Source organism: Canis lupus, chromosome 10 (assembly GCF_003254725.2).
Source record: "Canis lupus dingo isolate Sandy chromosome 10, ASM325472v2, whole genome shotgun sequence".
Lineage (NCBI taxonomy): Eukaryota > Metazoa > Chordata > Mammalia > Carnivora > Canidae > Canis > Canis lupus.
The window spans coordinates 27,084,550-27,109,951 of record NC_064252.1 but is presented as its reverse complement, the minus strand read 5'-3'; the positions used below and the strand labels follow the sequence as shown (position 1 = coordinate 27,109,951).

The window sequence follows — 25,402 nt, the reverse complement described above, 5'->3', positions numbered from 1 at the left end:
AGAGCAGGAGGGAGCTGGCGAGAGGCAGGGTTTGCCTGTCAGCCTCCTCAGCTGTGTTTCAGTGGGGGCGGCGGGAGCACCAGCTGGGCCCACGGGGGGCAGCCCTCCCCGCACCCCCTCCCCGCCACGGCCCGGGAGGGAGAGGCCCTCGGTGCTGCCCAGGGCCCCAGCCGCTGGCGGGGCTGGGCCGGGGCCTGGGCGCCCGGTAACGTTTTGGCCCAGAATTATATAAGGCTGGAAGTTTCTATTTTCTGTTCTATTCTTCTTCCTGATCTAATTGTGCATCTGTGGCAATGTTTATACACTTCCCCGTTCAGGACAACTCCGTTGCCGCAGCAACCGGTGCGCGCCAACGCTGTAATTTAGAGATCAACAGCCTGGTGCCTGCCTGCGCCTCTTCCCCTCTTCCCGGGAGAGACTCCCTCCCTGGGCCAGGCCTGGGGGGTGAGCCCTGCCCCCCGCCTCCCCCGCCCCCCTCCCGGCTCCTTCCTCCCCCCCTCCGGCTTGTGCTCCCTGGGCCCCCGGAGTCCTGCACTGCAGTCCTTCATCCACCGCGTAACGTGGGCAAGTCACTTGGCTGCCGTGAGCCTCGGCTTCTTCATCCGGAAAATAGGACCAGTGAGACCCGTCGGTCTGAAGATCTAACAGACAAACTAGGGGTGTGCAGTGCTGGCCCTTAAGGGGTCCTCAGTTTGGCCGGGAGTCCCAGACCCTGTCTGCCACCACCCCCCTGGGCCCAAGGCCTCACAGCCAGGGCTCCAGGTGGTAGCTCTAAGGAATTGGGGGTCAGGGGCCCCTTTTGGTGTTTAGGGAGGTCTTCCTTCACTAAACATCTCCCTCTCTGCTCTGCCCCACGGTCTCAGATGCCTCCAGTAGCCCCACAGAAGGAACGAGAGCCGGGAGGAACCAGAGATCACCAATTTCAAGACCCTCAGCTTGTATCTGAGGCCCAGGAAGCACAGACCTGGGATGGGTTTGCTAAGGGTCCCCGAACGAGGCAGGGTGGGCCAGCCCTGAGCCGGGGCTCCTGGGAAGTTAAGGTACTCCTGGAAGGAGGAGCCTCTTCCCTGGAGTGCCTGGGATAGGGCCTGGGGCTAGAGAAGAGAGGCTACCTGCTTGGCCCCCGCAGGCTCCAGGGAGAAGGACAGAGTGACAAAGTGTGGTGACCTGGCCTTTGACAAATGACACTGAGGCCCAGAGAGTATGAGGGCCTCACCCAAGGCCAGCTGTGAACCCAGGGTCTGCCCACAGGGACTGGCCCTGACCTGGGGGGTTCATCCCATGCCATAGAAGGCTCTTTACAGGGCTCTCCAGGAGGTGAGCATAAGGGAGATGGTCCCCGCATACTCTGGGCTGCTGGTCCTCCCTCACCGGCACTGCCTACTTCTCCCGTTCCTGAGGGCAAGTGGCAGAATGAGCCCAGCCCCAGGCTCCAAATTGAGCCCGATGCTCCACATGTCCCCACACAACACCCCCCATCCCAGCTTCCACCCTCACCCCCAACCCTCCCTTCCCATCACCCCATCCCCTCCAGCCTCACATCTCAGCCCAGCAGGGCACAGCTTGTCCTGTACCCATGCGTCTCCTCTCCTGGTCACAGCGGTGTTCTCAAGCCCCTGCGATATTCCGGGCCCTCTGCCCATTGCTCTGCTCAGCCACGGTCCCAAATGCTCACTCCTGGGCCTTTGGGAAAGCTGCCCCCCGACCCATCACCCTCCGCCATGGAGGAGCCTGCACGGAGCTTGTCCCCCTGAAGACCCTCGGTTGGTGGGGGCCCTGTCCAAATAAGTGAGCATTCCTGTCACTGCTCGCTCCTTCGGCAGGAATGAGAGGCTCACCCCTCAGCGCGTGGGCTGACCCACACAATGCCCGACCAGAAAGTGAAAAGTATGAAGCTTGGCATCGTGCTTTCATGTGACAACCACCGGGAGACAGCCAGGATTTCTTTCCCTTGTTTGTCACGCGGGGCTTCCTGGCAAAGGCCCAAGGGCTCAAGGGCAAAGTGTAGAAAGATGGGGCACAGACCATAGAAGATGGGTATCACCTCCTCTGAATATAGATATTCTGTCGGAGAGAGCGCATTCCCTGGTTGTACTGGTGCCTGGATCATGTCTACAATGAAACCATACTTTTCTGGAAGGCAGGGAGCCGGTCTCATCCTCTTGCAACAAGTGTGCCATGAAACGAACACATAGAAGAACACGGTTTCGGCACACTTCCTCCGGCAGGGGCTCTGGGAGGCCCGGCCCCTCTCACTGCCTCTCGGGGTGACCTTGGACGAGACCTTCCCCTTCCTGGCCAGCTTCCTCTGCGGGACTATCCGGGATTCTGAGCGCATCCTGAGACTCCTTTCATGGTAAACATTCTTTCTTTGGGGAAATGATACGGATGGGAGATGCTGGCTGCCTTTAAAAACTTAATGTCCTTTCTTGGCAAAGTGAAGGATTGGCAATGCTGTGCCAGTTACCAAGCTTTTTTCTTTTTTCCTTTAATTTTACGGTGCTGTAAATGTCCAAAATCTGGAGCCCCTAGTCCAGACTTCACTGGATAACTAGAGAAACTGAGGCCAAGAGCAGGGCTGTGGCACAGGGAGGCAGCAGCTAGCCAAGGACATTCCGGCCTCAAGGAGATAGTGAATGTGACCAGCAGGGCTGTCAACTTGCTGGCACCATTGCTAACCTGCTCCTCCCTGAGTGGGGCTGGAGGCCCTGCCTGCCAGGGGTCCAGAGGAGGCAGGAAAAGACCCCACGCCTGTCACTATGTTTTCCTTCTGATTTGGTGACACCAAATGCCCCCTCCTTGCCCATAACACCCTTCATACAAGAAAAGCTGATAAAGTGACAGCAGCCCCAGTGGACTCCAGCAACCCTGGCAGGCTGTGAGGTCAAATCTCCCTGGGTGCACCTGCCCCACTCATGGGAAAATCACTAGTGGCTGCAGGGGCATGTCACCCTGGCCTCTAGCCCACAGGGGCAGCCCTTCCTAAGACCGGGGCCATGCAGGCTTTCTAGAAGGCAGGAAAAGGGGCAGAAGGCCACATGTAGGGACACCAAGCCAGACTGTAGGGCCTTGATGCATGTCATGGTCACTGGATGGGACAATAGGGGAGGTGAAGTGACTTGCCCGAGGTCACACTGCTCAGCCCTGGGGCCAGCTGAACCTGTTGTCCTGCTCTGTGGCTGCTCTCGGGGAAGGAACCCTCTGGAAGTGTCAGCTCCCTGCCAGGCACCGCCTGGTCTGTCTCACTGAAGCGTCACTGCAACCCTTTGTTTATTTAACAAGTATTTATTAAGCACCAACCACAGCAACAAACAGGGTTATTATTTCTCTTCTCAGCTGAAAAATCACAGGCTGGGGGTTGGGGAGTGGGGATGAAAATGGGGGTCACACAGCAGAAGCGGCTCCCACTCAGGTCCGGTTGGCTCCAGGTCCCCGGCTCACCCTGGTCCCCAGCCTCTGGCTTTGGGCTCCCTTTGCTCAACTCGGATCCAGATCCCCCCATGTCTGTCCGCAGCCCCCCAGGCCCAGCCCCAGCCCCTCCGGTCTCTGAATCTTCCCCGCCTGCACCGCCAGCCACAGCCCTGCCTCCTCTGAGCCCCTAGGCTCTCACCGCCTGTCTGCACCACTCGGCTCCTTCTCAACTGTGGGAAAAGAACACACTGGCGAAGCCCTTGTGTTTGGGTGGCAAGACGTGGCTCTTGATCTCAGCTCTGTCACCTCCTAGTGACAGTTTTGGACCTCAGTTTCCTCATCTGCAAAGTGGACACGATGGCGATAGTACCTACATCACCAGACCCCTGTTGAGGCAAGTGTGATAACCAGTAGGAACAGAAACCCCGGGCTGAGGGCTTCACTGGGCTTTGCAGGTGGAATGCAGATGATGGTGGTGGTGGTCGTGGTGATGATGATGATGATGGCGACACAGGACGGGGGATGGGGTCTGGGAAACCCAGCGTCAAGTCCTGGCTTCACCACTAACTGCTCCAGCCAGGTGCTCCTTCTCTCCATCTGCAAAATGGGGGACCAGATTTGCTCCCTGGCAGGAGAGCAGGAAGATGTAATGAAACAAGGTGCCCAGCACAGAGGAGCTGTGGGTGGGTGTTCCTGAGTCTGATTAGTCCCTTTCATCTCTGAAGCCCCTGGGGCTTGCACAGGGAGGCTGACCCTTCCTCTACCAGAAGGAGCACGCACAGGGCAATAGAGATGAGGTGGGGCCAAGGGGCTGACTCAGTGTACCCAGGAAGGAATTAGCACCATTGTTCCCTTCCTCAGTCCCCTGAGGACCCCGGGGCCGGCCACTCCTCCAACTCTGTCTGGGGCCTGGTTTGGGTGAGTGTTCACTCAGCTCGCACGCACAGGGCTTTGCATGGGGTGAGAAAGGACTCAAGGCCTGGCAGCTGAGCTGTGCTCCTCAAAGAGTAAAAGGGACCTGAAGATGGATCTAGCCATGGGGGACATTGCCACAGCCCTCTGGAGGCCCCTGTCCTGCTCCTCAGACCCCAGGTCTTCATGAGTCTCAAGAACCCCCATCTTCCTGCTGCAGAGGCTTCAACCCTGGACTCTGTACCACTTTCTGCCTGTGTGACCTTGGGCGCATTACTTAGCCTCTCTGGTCCCTATCCTCATCATCTCTAGGTGGGGCTCACAATAGCCCTTACCTCATAAAACTGTAATGAGGAAAAAATGGGATCATGCACATCACATGCCCAAGTGCAGAGTAAGTGATTGCTAAGTGGTACAAATCACTCCCAGGGCTGACCAGTCCTTCCTTGCCCTCCTCCTCCCTCTGATTTTCAGCGGCAGCTCCCCAGAGCCCGCCCTGCACCCATCACATGGCCCCACCCGGGTTGTTTTCCAACACCAGTCCTGGGAGCAGCTGAGTGAGGGCAGTGGCCACAACATCCCATTCCAGGACTGGGCCAGAAGTGGGATGGGTCCCGCCTCGCTCCAGCAGATCCCCTGACCTCTGTGAGCCTTAGTGTCTTCCTTTGCAAAGGAACATGGTAATGCCTACCTTGCAGGGTAGTCGTGAGGGCCTGATGCAGATTGCCAGTTGTCACAGACATGCAGGCCACATAGTGGGGGCTCAATGAACCCTGTTCCTCCCTCACACTTTTCTGGACCATGAAATCCCACTGCGCCCCCCTCCCCGCCATAGGCCCTCCCCCACTGGCCACCGGTGTGACATTGCAAAATCCACTCAGAGCATTTAGCGTGTCCTTCCTCTGTGCCGGCGCTCTTCCGAGTGCTTTACACTGATCAATTCTTGCCATGCTCACCGTGACCTCAGAGGAAGTTACCATTATTATCACTACTTTAGAAGTCAGAAGACTAAGGCATAGAGAAGTTCAGCAACTTGTCCAAGGTCACACAGCCCATTAGTGGCAGAGCCAGGATTTAGACGCAGGCAGTCAATGCCAGAGCACGTTCAGTAGACACTCTACTCTCCTGCCCTGAAGAAACACTGTCACGTTGCATGTTTCTTCCACTTAGTAAACATTTATCAAGCCCTACTATGTGCCAGGCTGTCAAATCAGACCTTTGGGGAAAGGAGAAGCTGGGCATAGGGCAGTTGTCATAGGGCAACCTGGAGCCAGGACATGGTCCCTGATTCTAGAGCCAGACACACAGAAGACTGGGTTCCCAGAGAGGCCCGGAGCAATGTGGGGTGGACTGGCTCATGCTTCCAGCTTTGCACCCTAGCTCTCAACTTTCCCTCCCAGCCACTCAGCCAGCAGGTGAACAGGCTTAGAAAGCAAGTTCCCCCAGAATGTCCAGAGAGGCTGCTGGTCGTGGCCAAATGGCAAGAACTGGTAGCCACAGGACCTAAGGGTCACTGCTCCAACCTGCAGACGTGCCCTTTACTGCATTGCCAGCACCTGGCTCCTGCCCTGACGGAGAGCTCACCACCCCCATAGGAGCCACCTCTCTTGGCCCGACAGTCCCACCAAAGGGACTGTTCCCCAAACACCTGTGCCCTTCTTCTACACAGGGATTAGAAGGTGAGAGCAGATCCCTGGAGGCTTCTATTTTCCAGAACAACCTCAGCTCTCTCATTGGTGGTGGGATTCAATCCCCAAGGGCCTCACTGTGGCTTCTCGGGGCCTGGTCTGCTGCTCATTCTTCCTCCAGAGTCACTTGGTCACTTACTATGCATGGCACCCTTGCTGTGGGTCAGACCCAGGCTATAGACTCACCCAACTTACGGATCAGCTGGGGAGAGACAGTGTACACGTAATAGCATCTGCATAGCTGGGCAGTCAGAAATTGTGGTAAGCTGCTTGAAGGAAAAGTTTGGCATGATGTAAGGGAAAGGACACGGGGCTCTGGTTTGGTGGGGGTCCCCTACGGCCTCTTTGAGAAAGTGACATTTAAACTGAGCCCTGAGTAGTGACTGGGAGTCGAGTCAGTGAGGAGAATTGTGTGTCTGTGTAAAAGCTGGGGTGTAGAACATTCCAGAAGGAGTTTCGCATGTCAAGTGCAGCAAGTCCAGTTAGTGAGAGTGACGTGAGCAAGAAGATGGAGAGCAAACTTGCTCAGGAGGAGGCCTCAGAGGTAGGGGGTGGGAAGGATTATGGATTTTGCCCTCTAGGCCACAGGAAACAGGGGGGCAGGCAGTTGGGTTTTGCCTAGTTTGATCTTTTCAATTATCATGTGAAATCTTTAAGACAAATAGGAATAAAGAATAATACAATAATCCCTGTGTATTCAGCACCAGGCTTAAGAAATAAAACCTCCTCGGGATCCCTGGGTGGCGCAGCGGTTTGGCGCCTGCCTTTGGCCCAGGGCGCGATCCTGGAGACCCGGGATCGAATCCCACGTTGGGCTCCCGGTGCATGGAGCCTGCTTCTCCCTCTGCCTATGTCTCTGCCTCTCTCTCTCTCTCTCTCTCTGTGTGACTATCATAAATCAATAAAAAAATAAAATAAAATAAAACCTCCTCACGGTGCCTGGGGGGGCTCAGTCGGTTAAGCATCCGACTCTTGACATCAGCTCACGTCTAGATCTCAGGGTCCTGAGTTCAAGCCCCACATTGGGCCCCATGCTGGGCGTGGAGCCTACTTTGAAAAAACAAAATCCTCCTCGATTTGGCTCCTGTGGATCCTGAGGCCTCTACTGACCGAGCCTAGTGCACCCACGGAATGAGAAGTGCTAGGGCCCCAGGTGTGGTACCCCCTACAAGCCAGAGGCTTTGAAGCAGGCTCCAAGGGATGAGCATGTGGGGTGCAGTAGCAGCGGGTTGCAGGGGGCAGTTGGGAGGAGGGGTGCTGGGGACAGATAACAATGGGACACTGAAAGAGGACCAGATTTAGGGAGTGATGGTTCCCATCATGTGGTGGCCATGGGATGTTCAGGTGGAGAAGTCCACAGCATCTCAGACCCTGAGGTCTGGGCGGAGACATGTGACGCTGACCACCTGTGGCGGTGTTTTAAGTTGTGGAAGTGGGTGTAGCCGCCTGGGGCAGGAATGCTGGGGAGGAGAGCCTCTGAGCATCTCCTGCACATGGACGATGGAGAAAGAGCAGCAGGACAGCAGGACCGAAGCCAAGAGAAGAGGAGTTTTAACACAGCTGCCCAGTTAGCCCTGGCCAGTCCAGACCACATGAGGCCAGCGGCCCCACATCCTCTTTTCACTGGGATGCTGTCCCTCCTCAGCCACAAAGGGCAAAGTGAGGACATTTGCGCAGGAGAAGGCAAGGTGCTGGGGACGGAAGCTGTGGTGGGTCAGGGGGCAGGAGCAGAGGTGGCCTCAGCACAGCCCAAGCCCAGGGCAAGCGCCCCAACAGGGGAAGGGGAGGCAGGTGCAGAGATCACCACCCCAACCTTGGTCTCTCAGTGAACGAGACTGTAGGAGCTGGGGCTGACGGCGGGCGGGGGAGAGGGTCTCCCTGAGCCACACACACTGGCACCAGGTTCCCTGGATTTTCTGATGGGCCCCCACAGGCCACACCTAAGAAGAGGTATGGGAAAAGGAAGGAGTAGGGGACGTCTAGCCATGTCCCAGGCTTACTTTCTGCCTTGCCCTGTGAGGCCCTGGGTGGCTTCGGGAGCCACGGGACTGCCTGTGACACTTGGGTGCCCTCCTGGGGCCTCAGCCTGCAGACAGTCACACACGAGGGGAGCCAGGCCCCTTGTCTGCCCAGCCTGGCCTGGGAGCAGCCTGATGCCCATCCACGAACGACACCTCACACAGCCGGGGGGGAAAAGAGCCCCAGAAGGAGCAATGTGGGTCTTCAAGATGTGTTTTTAAGCCAAAAAAAAAAGGCAACAGTGATGAACATTGAGTATAGTATCTGCCAGTTGTGTAAAAAAGGAAAGAAATTTATAGACACACATATTTGCTTGTCTGTGGATGGAGACCCAGGAAACTGGTGACACTGGCTGCCTCCGGGGAGGGGAAGCAGGTGTCTGGGGATGGGGTGGGAGGAAGAATTCTCACTGTATTCCTGTTTGTGTCTTTTTAATTTTAGAACCATATGAATGTATTACCTACAGAAAAAAAGACACATAGAAAGCTTTAAAATTAGTGCATACATATGTGTATTTTTCTGAGGCTTACAGAGCATTCATTCAGGTCCTCCTCAAAAGGGCCTGTGATCCCAAAAAGCCTGAGAACGCTTGACTTCTGTGCTGTGTGGCCATGGGAAGACGCCTTAACTTCTCTGAGTCACATCCATAAGATGGGGAGGAATAACGCCCACTGCGTCGGCATGCTGGGAAGATGAGCAGCGGCGGTGGACGGTAAGAGTTTATAAACTGTAAAGGGCAGAAGCGCTTCTTGAAGGGGATGGCTTAGCGTCCTCCCCCACTCTCTCCACGGCCCCCTCCGGGGCTCCTCTCCTGGGCTCAGCAGCCCTGAAGGGCACCCTGACTTCTCACCCCTGCCTTGGTCCTTGGGTCCTGCTGGCCCTGGGGGCCCCAATCCCGACGGCCACTCTCGGCCTACGGCCTCTATATGCACACGGCTGGCAGGGCCCAGGCTGGCCTGGCCGAAGATACCACGGACCCTGACCGCCCCCATTGTCCTCCGGAGCAGCCGCGGGAGGACTGGGCGTCTGCTAACCGTCTGAGGGGCAGGGCAAACCCAGCATCGCCAAGACAGACAGTGGCCCCCCTCCTGCCTTCCCCATCACAGTCTGCGACCTCCCAGGGGGTCCTTAACTAACACCTGCACATCACCCTCCAGGCCTCCCAGAGCCAGCCATCCCCGTAGCAGTGGGACGTGTCCACGCAGCCTGCAGAGCGCCCCCTGCTCCCAGCATCACCACTGCGCAACTCCACGGCCTCTCCCCCTGCCATCCCACCTCCACACGGGCTGGGGTCCCACGTTGTCCCTCCACTGCTTCTGCTCGCACCTTGCCACCCTTCAGGTCTGAGTCAGAGGCTGCCTCCTCCCAGAGCCTCCCCCCTCCGCCCCCTCCCCCGTGCTCGCTGCCTGTGTCCTGATCCTCAGGGCCTGTATCGGCTCCAAACCGATTTCATTTGCGATCGGCTTCAGTGCAGGGATCTTGAATCTCCACTTCACCCCCGGGGCCCCAGGGCCTGGCACACAGTGGACCCTTAGCAAGCATCCGATGAGTGACAAAGAAACAAGATAATTTTGGCTTGTCATAATCCCCGGGAAGGACCTAACAGGGGCTATGACAGAATGTGACCAAGGAGGAGCTATTTCTGGCACCGCAGTCAGGGAGAACCTCCCGGCGGAGGCGGGCCCTGAGTGGAGGCCAGAAGGAGGCCTGCCCTGGCCTGAGTCCTGTGGGGTGGCAGTGAATGCGGGACAGCGGCAGCCTCAGGCCTCGGTGGCACTCGCCCGCAGAGCTTCTCTGAAGGTGTCCCCCAAGAGTCCCCGGGGGAGTGAGCAGGGCATCCCTGATTCACACCGAGGGCTCTAGGCCCCTAAGAGAAGTTCCAAGGACCGGAGGGCGGGCGGGGATGCTGGGGGCGGCAGGCAGCTCTCAGAAGGGCCGGAGGCCGCGGTAGGAACACTCACCTCTGCTTCCACCCCACACTCCTGCTCATCCACAGACCTGAGCGACTGTCCCTGTCGGGATGCCTGCTATACCCTGCAGAGGGCTGCGTGCTTACCATTCTGGCCCTCGGCCCCGCTGGCTCCTAAGGCCAGAGACTCTGGGACTCCACTCATTCATTCATTCATTCATTCATTCATTCATTCGTCACCCTAAGCCTATGCTGAGCTGGAGTGGCATCTGCCCTCCTGCCTGGTGTGTCTGCGCCGCAGCTCGGTGCCTTCCTCGGGGGTTGCTCTATAAATCACCGTGGAATGAATGAACGTTTATTGAGCACCTACCATGTGCTGGGGGAAGAGGAGTGAGTAAGCACAAGCCTGCCTTGCTGAGCTCCACGTGGAAACATGAAGGGTCTGCAAGGGCAGAGGGCTTCTAGAGGGGTCCTGGGGAAGATGTGGGGCAAGCCGGGAGTGGGACGAGGGAGCGAGGTTGGGCCAGGGCTGGGCTGGGCAGAGTGGGCCCTGGGCTGGCTTTGGGGCTCCAGAGCTCTGAGGTAAGTGGGCTGCTGGGCCGCGGCAAGGAGGTCTAAAGACAGAATAGTGGCACCCTGGAATTGTCGGCACTTATATCCTTAGGGACTGAGCATCCTGGAAAAAAAGGAATCTGTACACCCGAGCCTCTGTCAGTGCTGCCGCCAGGATTTCCATACAGGGCAGTGGCTTTTAAACTTTCTGACCGACACCCAGGTTAAAAACAAACACACTATACGTTGCTATTCATTATACAACATATATATTTTAAGACCTATAACGAGAGTGTTACAAAATAATGCCCTCACTGCATACAAAGCACTTGAAAGTTTCTCTGTCATTAAAAAAATCAAGTAGTGAGCTCACTAAATCAGTTTCATGACCACTGATGGATCAGGACCCGCGTGTAATCTGAAGAGCACTGACCTGCCGAACTGCCGGGTGCTCAGGAGCCCTGACCTGGCTGAGATGGGATCTAGGGCTTGTTTATGTTCTTTTCCAGTGTCCCTGGGTGGGCACAAGCCCAGGGCCTGTCTGGAAGGTAAGACTGCCCATGCCAGGGCCATGGGCTTTTGGAGGGCACAGCTGTGGGGAGAATTGTTGGAGTTCATGAGGGACTACTTGGAACAGTCTGTTAGACCCTTAGGGTCACGGGACCTCTGCCTCGTGGCCCAGACAGTAAGGACTCCGGGTTCTGGGTCTAATTCCTTCCTCTGGTCCTATATTAGAACCTGCCGCTGTCCCCCTAACAGATGTTATTCAGCAGCTGCTTGCATACCTCCCATGACAGGGAGCTCACCCCTCCTCAGGCAGCTCACCAGAGTGTGTGGAGTGAGGCTTTGCTGTGCGCTATTAATACAGCTGATAACCGTAACTCCCTCCCACGGCTGGCAGTCTGCTCTCCTATCTCATGGCCTGTCACCCTAGGGACCCAGGCCAGCTCCAGCATGAGGTCATGCCCGCTCTCTGCCCCACCTGATTCCTTCTCCTCCCTGTTGCCCAGCTCTTGCCCAGTGTCTGGGGGATGGCTCTGAAACCCAGCCAGAGAGGCTCTTTCCAAGGTCAGGTGGCCTGAGGATCTGCAGCTGCACGTCCTGGCGCTGGTGCTCAGCCAGCCCTACCCCCACCCGAGCAGGTCTGGAGGGCTCAGCAGAGAGTTTGGGCGCTGACACACAAGATAACTAGAGAAGAGATATCTGAAGGTGATGGCCAGTGAGTGCGGGGGCTGGGGCCTGGCCACCGCCACCAGTCGCCACTGACTGGTTGGGCCACACAGCGGCTCACGTCAACGATGGGCCACGTTACACTCAAAGTACATGGATCTTCCCAGCAACCCACAGAGGCAGTGAAACAAGCCCACCCCACAGGTCAAGGGATGGAGGCTCAGAGAGGTGAATAGACTGCCCAAGGCCACACAGCCTCTCAGGGGTGGAGTTGGACTTGAACCCAGATCTGTTTCCCATCCACATGGTTCAGCTGGAACTACTGCAGCCAGAGGAGAGAAACCTTGGGGGAGCAGGGGGCAGCCAGCCATCCCTCCTGTAGGGAAGAGGCTGGTTCCCTCAGAGCAAAAGCCAAAGTGGGAGGCCCATATCCCTTAGCAGAACCTTCCAGACACAGTGGGCTGCCCCAGGAGATAGCAAGCTCCCTGTGAAGAGGGGTTTGGGGGCTCTGATGCCCATGTGTCAGGGTGGCTGAGCTCCTTCTGCCCTCTTGCACCCTGTTGCCCACAGCCAGGGCACCTCCAGCTCTGTACCTGCCACCGTCCCTATATGGTCCCATGGAGTTTCCAAATTGCTGGCCCCCGTTCCATCCATTCCCTGGGCTGAGTGGCACTTTGTCACAGGGCAGAGGGCTTGGACTTCTTCTCAGGCCCACAATGGGAGTCTGGGGTAGAGGCTGGGAGGGAAGCTGCAGGGTGGGGTAGGGGAGAGGCTTCACCTGGGTCAGTAAAATGGGATCAATCCCTCCAGTCACCTACCCCTTCCTTCCTGGCCTAGCTCAGCTCCCCTCCCGTCTTGCAGCCTAGGTTGACCTGGGGGGTGCTTTGACAGCAGACAGGGCAACAAAAGGGAAAAGCCAAGTACCTCCCCCCATTGCCACAGGTTGTCCCTGTGTCACAGAGGAGCAGAGAGGTTTTCAGGGAGACAGTGATCCAGTCAAGGTCACAAGGGCTAAGTGAGGGGAGTGCAGCCAGGATTCAATCCCAGGCCTGGATGACTTGGGCAGCTGCACCAGATGTGATGGGGGGGGGGGGCTGCTGTCCTGCTGTCCTTTTCCCTCCTTCCAGGCTAAGATTGGCTCAGAGAGAGGCTGGAGGAGACCCAGTTCTCCCTCCCTCCTGTAGCCCCCACAAGATAGGGAGCATCTGAGAAAGAGGAAGAGAGAGAGAGAGAGAGAGAGAAGGGTGGGTGTTGACAGTCCCAGGGCTGGGAGGCTGAGGAGTCAGGAGGGCCAGTCTAGCCCCACCTCTTGCCACCATTGCTGTGTGACCTTGGGCAATTCACTGTGGTCTCTGGGCTCAGATGCTCCCCGTCCCAACAGAGTATGGGGACAGTACAGGATTAGGTGGAGCCATAAGAAAATGCTGGGGAGAGTTTTCTGCAACTTCTCAGGCCCAGGGGTGCCTCTGCTCAAGCACACGCCCCCTGTCCAGCCCCAACTCCCCTCTGCCCTTCTAGAGGCCATTGAGTCCACCTGAGGAGGTGGAGACCAAAGCTCCCAGTGGCTAGGGGACCTTGCCCACACCTTCTCCCTGCACCACTCAGCTGGGGCCCAGAACACTAAGGAGCACCTGTCTTGGTGGCCTCTCTCCTTGAGCTGCCAGTGCCCCTCATGGACACCTCACCACCCCCTGTCCACCAAAACCAGATGTTCTGGCCGCTGGCACTAGAGCTAGCCAATAACTGTGGCCCAGGTGGTCACAGGGAGGAATGGGGGAACTGGCACAGATAAAGGGGAGCCCTGAACTGCAAGGGACACACGTTTCCTCTTTCAGCAAGCCAAACAGAGGGTCCCAGAATGGCTGGAACTGGGAGTATCCCAGCAGGACAGAGGTATACGGCTGTTTCTACCCGCTGGACCTTGGGGTAAACTCTGGCTGCTAGCTGAGCCTCAGTTTCCTCAATTGGAAAGTGAGAGTGATGGCCCTCACAGGGTGGCAAGGAGACTTAAATAAAACCACGAATACAAAGCCTGCCTAGAGCCTGGCACATGGGAGCTTGTCCCCCTTCCTGCAGCAGGACCCCCAAGAAAACCTCCCTGTCAGCCCTGCCCCCCTCCCCCCCCCCCCCCCCAGCGACAGCACCACCTCTCCAAGCGGCCAGGTGGGGCGTCTGAGTGTGCTGTGCGTGAGGGAGCGTGTGAGAGAGTTGTGTGAGTGTGTGCTAGAGTGCAAGAGAGCCGGCAGGGAGGACAGGGGGGGAAAGGCAGGGAGAGGGGAGACAAAAGGGGGGTAGGGCCACACCCCAGCACTCCCCTGCCCCATTCACCCACCTGCATGTCCTAGAACGAACCGAACCGTGGTCTCAGAATCAAGCAAAACCCGCCCGCTCAATCCTCGGCCCAGTCACTTTCTATTTTGTCCCGCCAGCCACTCCCCCTTGCTGGACCTCAGTGTCCCCTGCTGTAAACAGAGCCGGGCCGTCCCAAGTCTCTGCAGCTTCATCAGGGCCCAGGGACCAGATAGTGGGCCGCAGGGGCAGAAGCATCCCTGTTCTTGGAGAGCAAGGGGCCGAGACCCAGAGGCTGCTGGAGCGTGAGCCCACCCTGCCCCCCAAGCTGCACCCCACCCACCACCCTGAGAGCCCCGGGTGCGCGCCGGCAGGAGCGCGCGTGCGTGTGTGACTCAAGGTCTATTCATAGCTGAGCTCCACCAGCTGCAGCGTCACAAGCAGAGGGGCCTCAGCCCGTATTATTATTTCAATTACCATCTGAATTAAAAGTTTGAGCAGCGATCAGCCCACGTAGCGAGGGGAAGAGGGAGCAGGAGAAAAATAAAGATGAAAAGGAGAAGAAGGGCTGCGCCCGGAGATTCCCCCCACACCCCAAGGAAGGCTGAGTCGCCCAGGAGGCTTAAAGGTTATGCCAACCTCCAAGATTCCTGCCCGCCCCATGCCCAGGGCCCAGGGTCCTCGTGGGCATGGGAGGAGCACTTTGAGATGACAGCCCAGGAGCAGTGATGCTGTGGAAATAGATCATTGGTCACACAGACCAGCACATCAAGCTCAGAGAGGGTGGGGAGCTGACCTAAGGTCGCACTGGGAGCCACACCCAAGACTGCTGGCGCCAAGCTCCTCCTCTCTTGCCAGGCAGGTCCCACCCACAGGATCCCAGGACCTCCCAGAGTGTATGGCACTGACATCCGTGGGTGGCCCTGGGGCAGGACCAAGGAGGACAGAAGCGGACCTGCCGCCCCTGCTGGTGTCTCTTCCTGCTCCCTTCACATTCCCGAGGCCGACTCCCCTACCCCGACCCACAGCCCTAGCCTTGAGCCAGCACTCTCTCAGCTCTGCCAAACCCTGGAGCGATTGGCACCTCCAATCCCAGACTTCACACAATCGTGGGCCCAAAGGACCCTCCTGACCCACCAGTGCAGGGAACGAGGCCCCTGACTCAAATCTGACTTGCTGGGCACCTTTGAGCAGGACATTCTCTGTTTCTGTGCCTTAGTCTTCCCATTTGTTTTTTTTTGTTGTTTTTTGTTTTTTGTTTTTTTTAATTTTTATTTATTTATGATAGTCACAGAGAGAGAGAGAGAGAGAGGCAGAGACACAGGCAGAGGGAGAAGCAGGCTCCATGCACCGGGAGCCTGATGTGGGATTCGATCCTGGGTCTCCAGGATCGCGCCCTGGGCCAAAGGCAGGCGCCAAACCGCTGCGCCACCCAGGGATCCCTAGTCTTCCCATTTGTAAAGGCAGTTCTTCCTTGGGTGCATGTCTATACCCATGTCTTCAGAATGGAGCCCCCAGAGGATCCTTGAGGGGGTGTCATGCTGTGGGGGCGACACATCATCTCCTGCCAAACCCCAGCCCAGGGGAGGGACTTTTTCCATTCTTTTCTCAAGGAAGTCCCAGGGACTGCCCCCGAGAATCAGACTGGCCCAGACTCCAATCCAGACTCATCCACTTTCCTGCTGCGTGACCTTGGGCAAATCACATAGACTCTCTGAGCCGTGGCTCCCCCATCTGTAACACAGGGACACCACATCGACATCGCAGGGTTGTGAGGAGGATTACAAGAGAAAGCCATTTGCAAAAACTCCTAGCCCAATTCCTGGCCTAACAATGTAAGTTTCTTTGCTGGGAAGCTGGGTGCTGCTCCCCAGTCTCTCCTGAGATATGAAAGGCTCCTGGGATTTGGGACGTGGGGATGTCATTCTCCCTCACCCATAAGGCAGGACTCACGGGGACAGGATTCTTGGCAGGTACTCATCTGTTTCTGCTTAAATAGCTCTGGGAATGAGAAGCTCACTATTTCACAAAACATCCACAGAGGCTCCCCATCTTTCTCCACCTCTAGCTCTGGGAATCTTCTAGAAGCGGCTATCACCTTCTAACTTAACCCCAAATCTAGCCTCTCCCTGCCTGGGACTGCTTAAAACTTGCTTCAAAATGAGCCTGAAAGGGAGCTCTTCAGTGTAGACCAAATGAAAGATGAGATTAACGCTCAGGGATGGTGGAGCTGAAGGGAACAGGGGAGCAGGAAGGGAGAAGAGAGGAGGCCAAAGCGAGAACCGGGCCTTCCGTACTCCTGGGTGCACAGGGTGTGCATGTGCCTGCCTGCCTACTCACTTCCACACAGGGCTGGGAACCAGGGCCCTGGGTTCAGGCCCCAGCTCTACTTCGTCTACCGCCAAACCACCACTGTGACCTTGAGGTGGGAGTCCACTTCTCCCTCTGGGCCTCGGTTTCCACTATTGTAAAACGAGGACATCAGACCAGCAACTTAAGCTCCGACCTTCCTGTCTGTACTGAGACACTGTTCCACTGCCCCCTCGCCCCCGCCCCCGCCGCCCAGCACGCAAGGAGCCTCTGGGCCCCCCGGGGGTCTGTGGTTTCAGGGCCAGAGACCCTGGCTCTTCCCCTGTCTCTCAGCTTTTACGTCTACTATCTCTGTCACATGCTGTGCCTTTGAGGGTTCTATCATTCCCACTGGACAGGTGAGGAGATGGAGGCACAGGTAGAGGCACTTGCTGAAAGTCACAGAGAGCCACTCAAAATTCCGGACTCCTCAGTCTATGCCCAGGAAAGCAGCAGGGCTCAAGGGCATCTTTTTCCAGGAGACTCACCAAGATCTTGAGTGGCCAACTGTTCTCCACACAGATGTAGACACTGCACAGGGTAGGGGATGGGGGGATCTGCCCAAGGTCACCCAGCAAGGCAATGACAAATTGCACTGAACCGAGGCTCCACGCCTCCCAGGTACTACCTAGCCAGAGGGACAGCGACATGATCTGACCTCCTGCCCTGACCCTGGGATCGCTCCAAGATTGGCCCCCATCCTGCCTCCAGGCCCAGCTCGGCTGCTCCCCGGAAGCCCCCAACGCCTGGGACTGAGGCGGCAAGAGTGAGCAGGAAGACGGGAATGAAAGTTGAGGGTTGGCCGCTTGCCCCCCGGCCCTCTGTCCCTCCCTCTCCTCGTGCAGGGGGAGCGGCGGTGATGTAATGCATGTAATGCACTCGGCTTTGGTCCCGGTGCCAATCTCAGAAGAGAGACGACAGATTGCGTGAGCCAAATTTGGCATCCTAGGGGGAGAGGCATGAAAAGTGGAGATGTGGAGGAGAGGAGCGAGGAGCCTGGGGAGGTGCGGGAGAAGCCCCCCTGCCCGGCAGACCCCAGAGTCACCTCCTTTCCTTCCACCCTGGACCCCTCCGCCCCAGCCCACCTGGCCTCAGGGTCTCCTCCTCACTCTGAGAGTCCAGCCTGGCTCTTTCCCGGACCCTCCCGCCCCAGGACTGCCAGTCCTGCCCCCCCAACACACCGCTCCAGCTCCGTTTCCCACCGCCACTAGTCTCTTGGTTACCATGTTGCTGGTTGTCATGTTGCTTACATGTCCTCGTGACTCAGTGGTCCCCGCAGAGGGGCCCCCTCCTCCTCACACCCCCCTCAGCACTCGCCCCCGCCTCCCCCAGATCCACATTAAGAACCAACCCGCCCTATAAGCCTACACTGTTCCTCCTCCCCTTCCCTCTTATCCTAAGCTAAGAAATCTTTCCACAGCATCTCCTAGAGCCACTTCATTCTGTTTTCTGCAAATGTCTAAGAACCTACTACGCTCCAGGCTTTTGCAAGCTGCTTTCAGAGACGTGACATAGTCTGTAAATCACTTGGCAACCCAGTGAAGTCAGTACCGACATCCCCATTCTCCAGTCGAAGACACTGAGGTCCAGAGAGGTCAAGCCAGCAGCCCAAGGTCACCCAGCAGATACTCAAGGCCAGCTCTGACTGTTCCCACTCACTCCAGAGGCTTTTTTCTGGGAGAGGAGCTTCCTTTTCAAGGGTAACCAAAGGTTCCCGAGGAATTGCTCTCAACTCCAGATCCCCCTCTAATTCCTGGACCCCTCCTTGGTCAATCCTCTATTTGAGGCCACATCCTCTCTCCCCATTAGCTGTGCACCTTCCCAAAAGTAAAATGAGTCCTTACTGCCATCTGCCCAGCACCGTCCCCAGCCTGTGAACAGCCCCCAGCTCATTTGAGCCCTTGGAGGTCAGTGGGGCAGAGAGCTGTGTCCTCATTCCACAGATATGGAAGTTGAGGGTCATGGAGGAGGGTAACTTGCTCCGGATGCTGGCCCCTCAGCTGGTGAACTGATTTCCAGGAGCCTGAATATAGGGTATGCGAAGCCCACTTCTCAGTGTGGAAAGCCCCAGAAAGAGCCCTCCTCCCTGTGGAGAACAGTCGAATGTTCTAGGCTCAGCCCTCCCGGCTCCAACTTGGATACGGGTCAGCTCAATGGCCAACAGCCTTTGCTCCTGCCATGTTGCAACCCAGACCTTATCCCACTGCTCTCCTCTGTCTTTTGTTCCTCTCCTCCCAGGCCAAGGCAGGGCCACATCGTGGCTCTCAGGGCCCAAAAAGTCCTGACAACAGCTCCCCAAACTCCGGAAGCCCTGGAGGTCACAGGACTGGATGTGGGGAGAAGCAGAACAGGCATTTCACACACACACACACACACACACACACACATGCACACAGGTCTGGCTCCTCCCTGGGTCTCACAAGCGTGGCCCTGGGACCTCCATTCCTCAGCTCCTCCATTCCCTCAACCTGCTGCTCAGCATCCTGCTGGTCTTGAGGCCCTGGCTTGCCAACTTAGCCAGGCTGCCCTGCCTCTCCACCACACTCCCACCTACCATCTCCCTGCATTCTCTCCCCATCTTAGAGCCTCGGCTGGAGGCAGAAGTGTGATGTTGATGCTGGTTGGGGAGCCAGAGAAGTTTCCCTGCTCAGGGGCTCATTCAGACCTCTCTTCCCTTGGGGTTCTCCTGTAGGGAGAGAAGAGCAGTCTGTGCCTCTCTCCACTATGAATATGAAATACCTTCTTTGCTGGATCCCTGTCCACCCTCCTTGGGGGTCACCTGGCCCAAAGTAGGTGCTCAAACATGAGAAGTGGGATGTTATTTTCCGTGAGATCAGAGGGCTATTTGCAAACAGGTTGCAGCTGGGGAAGTGGAAAGGGGACCCCTACACACACACACACACACACACACACACACACACACACACACGCGTTTGCCAGGAGTCACCTGCCTTGAAGCTCCTCAGAACAGGCTGACAACTGGGGGTGGGTGGAGGCAGGGAAAGGTCGAGGCTGGGGCAGGAGGTCAAGGCCTCTTCCACCCACCCCTCTCCACCTTTCTGGCCACAACCCAGACCTTCACGCTCCCGAAGGGACCGACGGACAGAGCGACAGCGCTTGCCAGCTCCCTTGGGAGTCACTGGACCGCGCTGAACGCGGGCCCCGCAGCCGAGACCCGCAGGGATAAGGTGCTGGGCGGGCGGGGCCCACGGCCCCCCCCACCCGGGACGGGACAGACAGACACGCACGCGGCTGGACAGACAGACGGTCAGCGCCGGCGGTGGGCGTGCGCCCGGCTTACCGCGGGGCGGAGGGTCCGACGAAGGTCCAGAAGGCGGCGAGCGGGCTCTACATCCCACGGCGCGGGCGGGCGGGCGGCGTCCCGGGCGGGGAGAGGGGAGTCCCGGCGCCCCCTCCCCGCGCACTCGGCCGGCCGGCCCCGCCCCCCTCCCCGGCTGCCGGTGGGTCTGTCCGTCGGTGTCCGGGTCTCCGCGCCTCGGGGCCGTCCCGCGCCGCTCCCCGCGGGCCGCTCAACTTTCAGCGCTGCCCCGCGCCGCGCCCCCGGCGCCGCCTGGGCGTCAGCATCGTCGGGCCGGGCCCGGCTCAGGGCGCGGGGATCCGGGGGCCCATGGCCTCGGCCGCCCGCGCTCGCGCCCCCCGCCCCCGCCGCAGCCGCCGGCCCTCCGCCGCCCCCCCGCTGCCGTCGCGCTGTCTCTCCGCGCCGCTCCCCGCCCCGCGCTCCGCTCCCCGCCCCGCGCTCCGCTCCCCGCTCCCCGCTCCCCGCTCCCCGCCCCGGCCCCGGGAAGCCCTCGGCCGGCCGGCCGGCCCGGGACCCGCCGCCGCCCGCCGGGCTGCCCCCGGGGTCTCCGTGCGTCTGTCCGTCCGCCCCTCGGTCCCCGAGCCCGCCTCCCGTGTCTCCCGGCGGGGGCTCGGTCTGCTGCCCGCCGCCCTCCCAGAGCCTCCCCTGCCTCCCTCCGCCTCTGCCCTGTCTCGGTCTCCCCTGCGCGTCTCTCTCTGTCCTCCTCCCGGGCGCCGTCTGTCCTTCTGCGTGTCTCTCCCTCCCTCCCACTCTCGGTGCGGCCCCCGCTGTCTCGGACCCAGGCCCGCGCCTCCGCCGCGTCCCCGGCTCGCCCGGGAGCCCGAGCTCCCGCCGCCCGCGGCGCGCCGAGAACTCCCAACTCGCGGCACGCCGCCCCGCTTTGCGAGACTTTCGCCCCTCCTCACACGTGACCCGCGCCCCAGTGCGGAGGCCGCGCGCCCCCCCCCCGGCCCCCGAGCCCCGGGCCCCGGGCGGCCCGCGGGGCCCGGCCCGGCTCCTTCCCCGCGGCGCAGCGGGGCTTCAAACCCCCTGGGCCCGCCGGCCGCGCGGGGCAGGGCTGGGGGCCGAGGGGCCGTGGGGCCCCGCTCCTGCCGCGGATCCTGCCCGGGTTTTCCTCCTCCCTCCGGGAGCGCTCCTCCCAGAACCCATTCCGAGAATCCGCTCCGGGTTTTGCAACCCCCGGGGGCAGGTCGGTAGGGTTCCTCCGGGCCGGGAAGGGGGTGCGTGGGAGAGGGTCTGTACTGGGTTCGGAGGCTCCGGGCCACTTTGCTCCGCGGTCCCCTTCCCCTCCTGCAGTACCGGCACTTAATGACCCCACGTACTGTGCTCCGGGAGCCGGGGGCTGGCGTGCATGGCTGCAGGGGACCCTCACAGTCACCTAGACAGCACCGCCTCATTTTACAGACTGAGAGACTGAGTGCCAGAGAGGGTCGTGAGCTTGTCCAAGGTCACCCGGAGGTGGTGGAGCTGGACCAAACCCCAGACTCTTACTCTCTGCAGCCGCATTACTCCAGACTGTCTTTACAGGGGAGGATCCCGGTCTGAGTGAGCTCCAGGTCTGGGCTGCGCGCTCTGGGCTGTGGGGAGCTGACTCCACCACCTCAGAGCCCCCCAAGGACAGCGAGCCGCCTCCCTGGCCACCCTGCCACCTCACCCCGACTCTCTGAGGAGGGAAAGTGCTCCTTCACTAGGATGGAGGATGAGAAAACACCTATAGCTAGACAGCCAGAAGAACTTCCCTGGTATCCTGCCCATCTGTGGCTAGTCTCAGGAGAGACTAAGGCACCCCAAAGCCGGATTGAGAATTTTTTGAGGATGAAACCTCCAGCTTTTTCTCCCAGTGGGTCCCCAAGCATGTGTCCAGCACATTAACCACCATGACTGTCTCCCTTCCCCGTGGATCCTCCCCACCTCCAGTTGGGATCCAGTCCCAACTCCTCAGCATGATGTACAGTCAGGCCCCACCTCATCCAGCACCCTATATACCCACACATACACCCTGATTCCCACAGATTCCAGAACATACCAGATGCTTCTGCACCTCTCTGCCTTTGCCGGTGCTGTTCTTCCTGCCTGAAGTGCCCTTCCTCCTCCTCTGCCCAGAGAATTCCTAGTGCTCTCTCAGCCCCTGGGGTGGCCTCCTGATGCCCCCAGCAGAAGTCATTCATTACCCACTCATTCATTCATCTGGCCCTCATACTCCAAGTTCTTATCCAACCTGTTTGCAAAATGGGGTCCTTAACAGTCCCTCCCCATCACAGGGACGGATTAGGAGAGATAGATGCACAAGAAATGCACAGCCCACAGTAGGCAGTCAATAACATGACCATCCTTTCTCCCTTCAACCGCGCGCGGGGAGCCCCATAGCAGATGACCCATTCCGTGCCCGTCTCCCTCATTAACTCTGCGGTGTCCTCACAGGCAGGCAGCCAGGACTGTGTTCCTTCACATGAATCTTTGATGCGCATGAACTTAGGCAATCTGAATCCTCGGTCAGTGGCAGGTAAGTGCCTGGTCACTGTCACAACTTTCCGTGGAAATTGGGAGGGTGCAGGAGAAGCAAATGACCCGTGGTCTCTTCACCTAGCCAGAGGTCTGCCTGCTGGCTGCCCTGGAAATGTGGGGTGCAGGGCAAGGAGGGAGGGGCAAAGGGGGCGGGGAATGGAGACTGAGGGGTCTGTAGACCTAGAGCCTCTGCTCCTGTGGGGTCAGTCCTGATGCTGGGTCACTGGGCACAAGTTCAAGGGAAAGGTAGGAGCTCAGGGACAGAGACTTCTGGAAGATGGAAGGGGGAAGCCTGGTGGCTGTGACATCATAAGCCTGAGAGGAAACATTTGGTAATGGTCCCCTCCTCCTGGGGCTGTAGCCTGGGATCCTCCTGCAAGGAGGGTCTGGTGGAGGCTGGGAGTGACTGGGAGGAGGTGGGAAGAGGCAGAAAAGGCAGCTCCAGCCAGAGAGAGGTTCAGGGACCCCAGGAAAAAGAGTCCCTTCACCTCCCCCCCCACCCCGCTCTGCCCCAAGCCTGATGTGACTCTGGACAGCTCACTTGTCTCCGTGCCTCAGTGTCCTCATCTGTATGACAGCCTATTGTGTCATAGGATAATAACCCCACAGTTGAGATGATGGGAGCTTAGGGGCGGAATTCCCTATTGTCCAGCCCATATTTGAGAAGGGCAGGGGTGGGGAGGTGGAGGCAAGGAGGGATGTGAGACAGGTGTGCAGGGGCTCACAGGGGCAGCGGGTAGAGGCTTGGCTGTCAGAACCTGGGCGACCCTGGGCAAGTTGCTTATCCTCTCTGGACCTCAGGAGCCTCATCTGTAATGGGACAGTCTGGACTGGGTCCCCAAAAGGCAAGTAGGCTTTGTGGTCATCCAACACCAAAGCGCCCCCTGGGAAGAGTGAAGGGAGCAGACGCCCCTGGGGGTGATACCATTAGCCCAGCACTATTCTAGGCTTGCACAGGCATTGTCTCATTTAATCCTTACCAGAACTCTATGATGCAGGCGCTTGTTACCCATGGGGAAACTGAGGCATGGGCCATGTTGGTACATGGCCAGGGACAACTCTGTGGAAGGGCAAGACTTGCTCTGAAGTTTGATAGGTAGTGATGGTAAAACGTTCATCCAACTGAACATTTTGCCAAAGCTTCTTGGCCCATTTTCCATTTTCAGAGATGATCCTCCCAGTGTCTTCATGAGGGAGCCTCTAGGACTATCCCTCATTCACAGGTGAGGAAACCGACCTGAGACACAGAGAGAGGAAGTGCCTTGCCCATGGTCACTCAGGGAGTAAGCAAATGTCTCAGCCACATTTGGAATCCATTCCTAGTTTCTGGGGAGAGGTCGTTTGAGGCCAGCAGAGCACTCGTGAACTGGCTCACTCTAGGAGACCAGTCAGGCCTCCCTGGTCCCATAGAGGCCTTGAGAGCAGGCACAGAAGGCCTGGAGGACTGCAGGTGGGAGGGCCTGAGCCAAGCTGGGAGAGGAGTGGGGGAGGTGGGCCACCAGGGGCCACTTCCAGATGCCAGAGTCACAGAGTCCAGGGGTTTGGGACTTAGAGAGTTCCTGAAAGTCTGGCCAGCCCATTCTACAGATGGGGCAAACAGAGGGAGCCCAGCTGCTTAGATTAGGAATCAGACCAGGACACAGCTGGCCAGCCTCAGAACTCTGAAGTCCCAGCAGCCCTGAGGGGTGAGGATGGATGGTGGGGAAAGGGGTAATGGGAGCCCACAGGGCCAAGACCCATCCCAGCGGCTATGCCCTGGGAATGGAGGATTGCAGGGGTCTCTCCCGCCCTCCACTCCCCCCCTCGCCCACCCCCCAGCACTCAGTAGTCACCAGGGTGGAATATTTTAGCACCTATAGAAAAACCACCACAGACGGCCGTGGCAGCTGTTGCTAAGGAGACGCTCCCAAAATAGCCCCCCTCCGCCAACCTTTCCCGCTGCTGCTCCTGCTGTGGGGAGGGGAGGAGGCCAGAAGGGGAGGGGGTGGCATGTGAGCCCTGGACCCAGGTTCACCCATCCGCCCTTGCTCCTGCTGCCCACATGCCCCAAGATGGGGCAAGCCAATGACCAGAGCAGCCACAGGTCTGCAGAGGGGGCAAGAGCTAGCCTGGGCACAGTCCTCAGCTGGAGGAAGGTCACCCAGATGAGGGGAGATGGGGGGGAAGAGAGCCCCCCCCACCCGAAACCCTCAGCACACTCCTACACATGCACGATTACAGACCTCACAGTTTTACACATCCACTTGTGCACACCACAAGTACAGACCCACAAATGCCCTCCTTGATATGCATATTCACCACCACAGACACAAATAGATGCACGGGTAAATACATATGCCTCAAATACACAACACACACCTGCAAGCACATACCACGCAGCCATAAATACACACATTTACACACACATACTCAAATATGAATCGCAAGCACACACAAATACCAATGTATGCATGCACGCCTGGCACATGTACCCCCACACACGCACCGCAATGTAAATACGGTCTCACAGCACACGAACACACAACTGTAACAACACATGCCCAGCATGTGGCATTCAAAGAGCATTAAGTGGTGTTACCATCGGGTTCTGTGCAGGAGCCACGTCCTGGGCTCTCCAGACATCCTCACTTAGTGGGGGCACTTCTGCGATCCAGCTACAGGGTAGCAGACTAGGAGGCGGTGTCCAGGAGGGTGGTGGAGGCTGCCGTCTCTGTGAATCCCTCCGGTAGGTGGTCTGGGGACCAAAGGATCCCTGGTGCCTGGGAGAGCTACGCTGGGTCCATTGCTTGGGAAAGGGGATGTTCCGGGAAGGAAATCTCACCCTAGAGACTGCAAACCCATGGGCATGGGGGGAGTTGGGAGCCCCATGTTCACTGGGCACCTGGTTGTCACCAAGCCTGCAGCTGAGGCCAGAATGATGATGAGGACAAGAAGACAATAGAGTGGCAGCAGTGATGGTCCTTAACAGGTGCACAACACTTTACAGTTTATAAGCCACTTTTACACCCGTTATTTCACACACTTGGTAACAGCTGCCCTGAGATATCGGTGGTGCTGTCCCATCTCTGCGGCAAAGGCAGGAGAACGGACTTGAAGACCGCACAGCGGCTTACTGGCAGAGCTGGTACCAGAGCCCAAGGAGGTGCCAGCACCCAGCTCTATGCACCCTTCACTCGGCTGGACCGCACAAGCTAGAAAGCAGGCCACCAGGGTGCAGGGCTTGCCTTTGCCCCTGATTCGCTCGCTCTGTGATATTGGGGAGCAGCCAAGCGGTCCACC

At 58.4% G+C, this 25,402-nt stretch overlaps 1 protein-coding gene across 5 annotated transcripts in view; it reads right to left on the bottom strand.

Annotated features, from left to right (window-relative positions):
- KCNJ4 (potassium inwardly rectifying channel subfamily J member 4) overlaps positions 1-24,926 on the bottom strand; it is a 28,075-nt gene extending 3,149 nt beyond the window's left edge. For 2 of the 5 annotated variants that reach the window (XM_025459988.3, XM_025460003.3), the window contains exon 1: positions 19,601-19,920. The gene's annotated coding sequence lies outside the window, so the exon portion shown is untranslated. Of the gene's footprint in view, positions 1-1,540; positions 9,402-19,600; positions 19,921-24,701 lie in introns of those variants that run through there. The other 3 variants (XM_025459976.3, XM_025460009.3, XM_049115294.1) reach the window with 3 other exon arrangements.
- Positions 24,927-25,402: the final 476 nt, after the last annotated feature.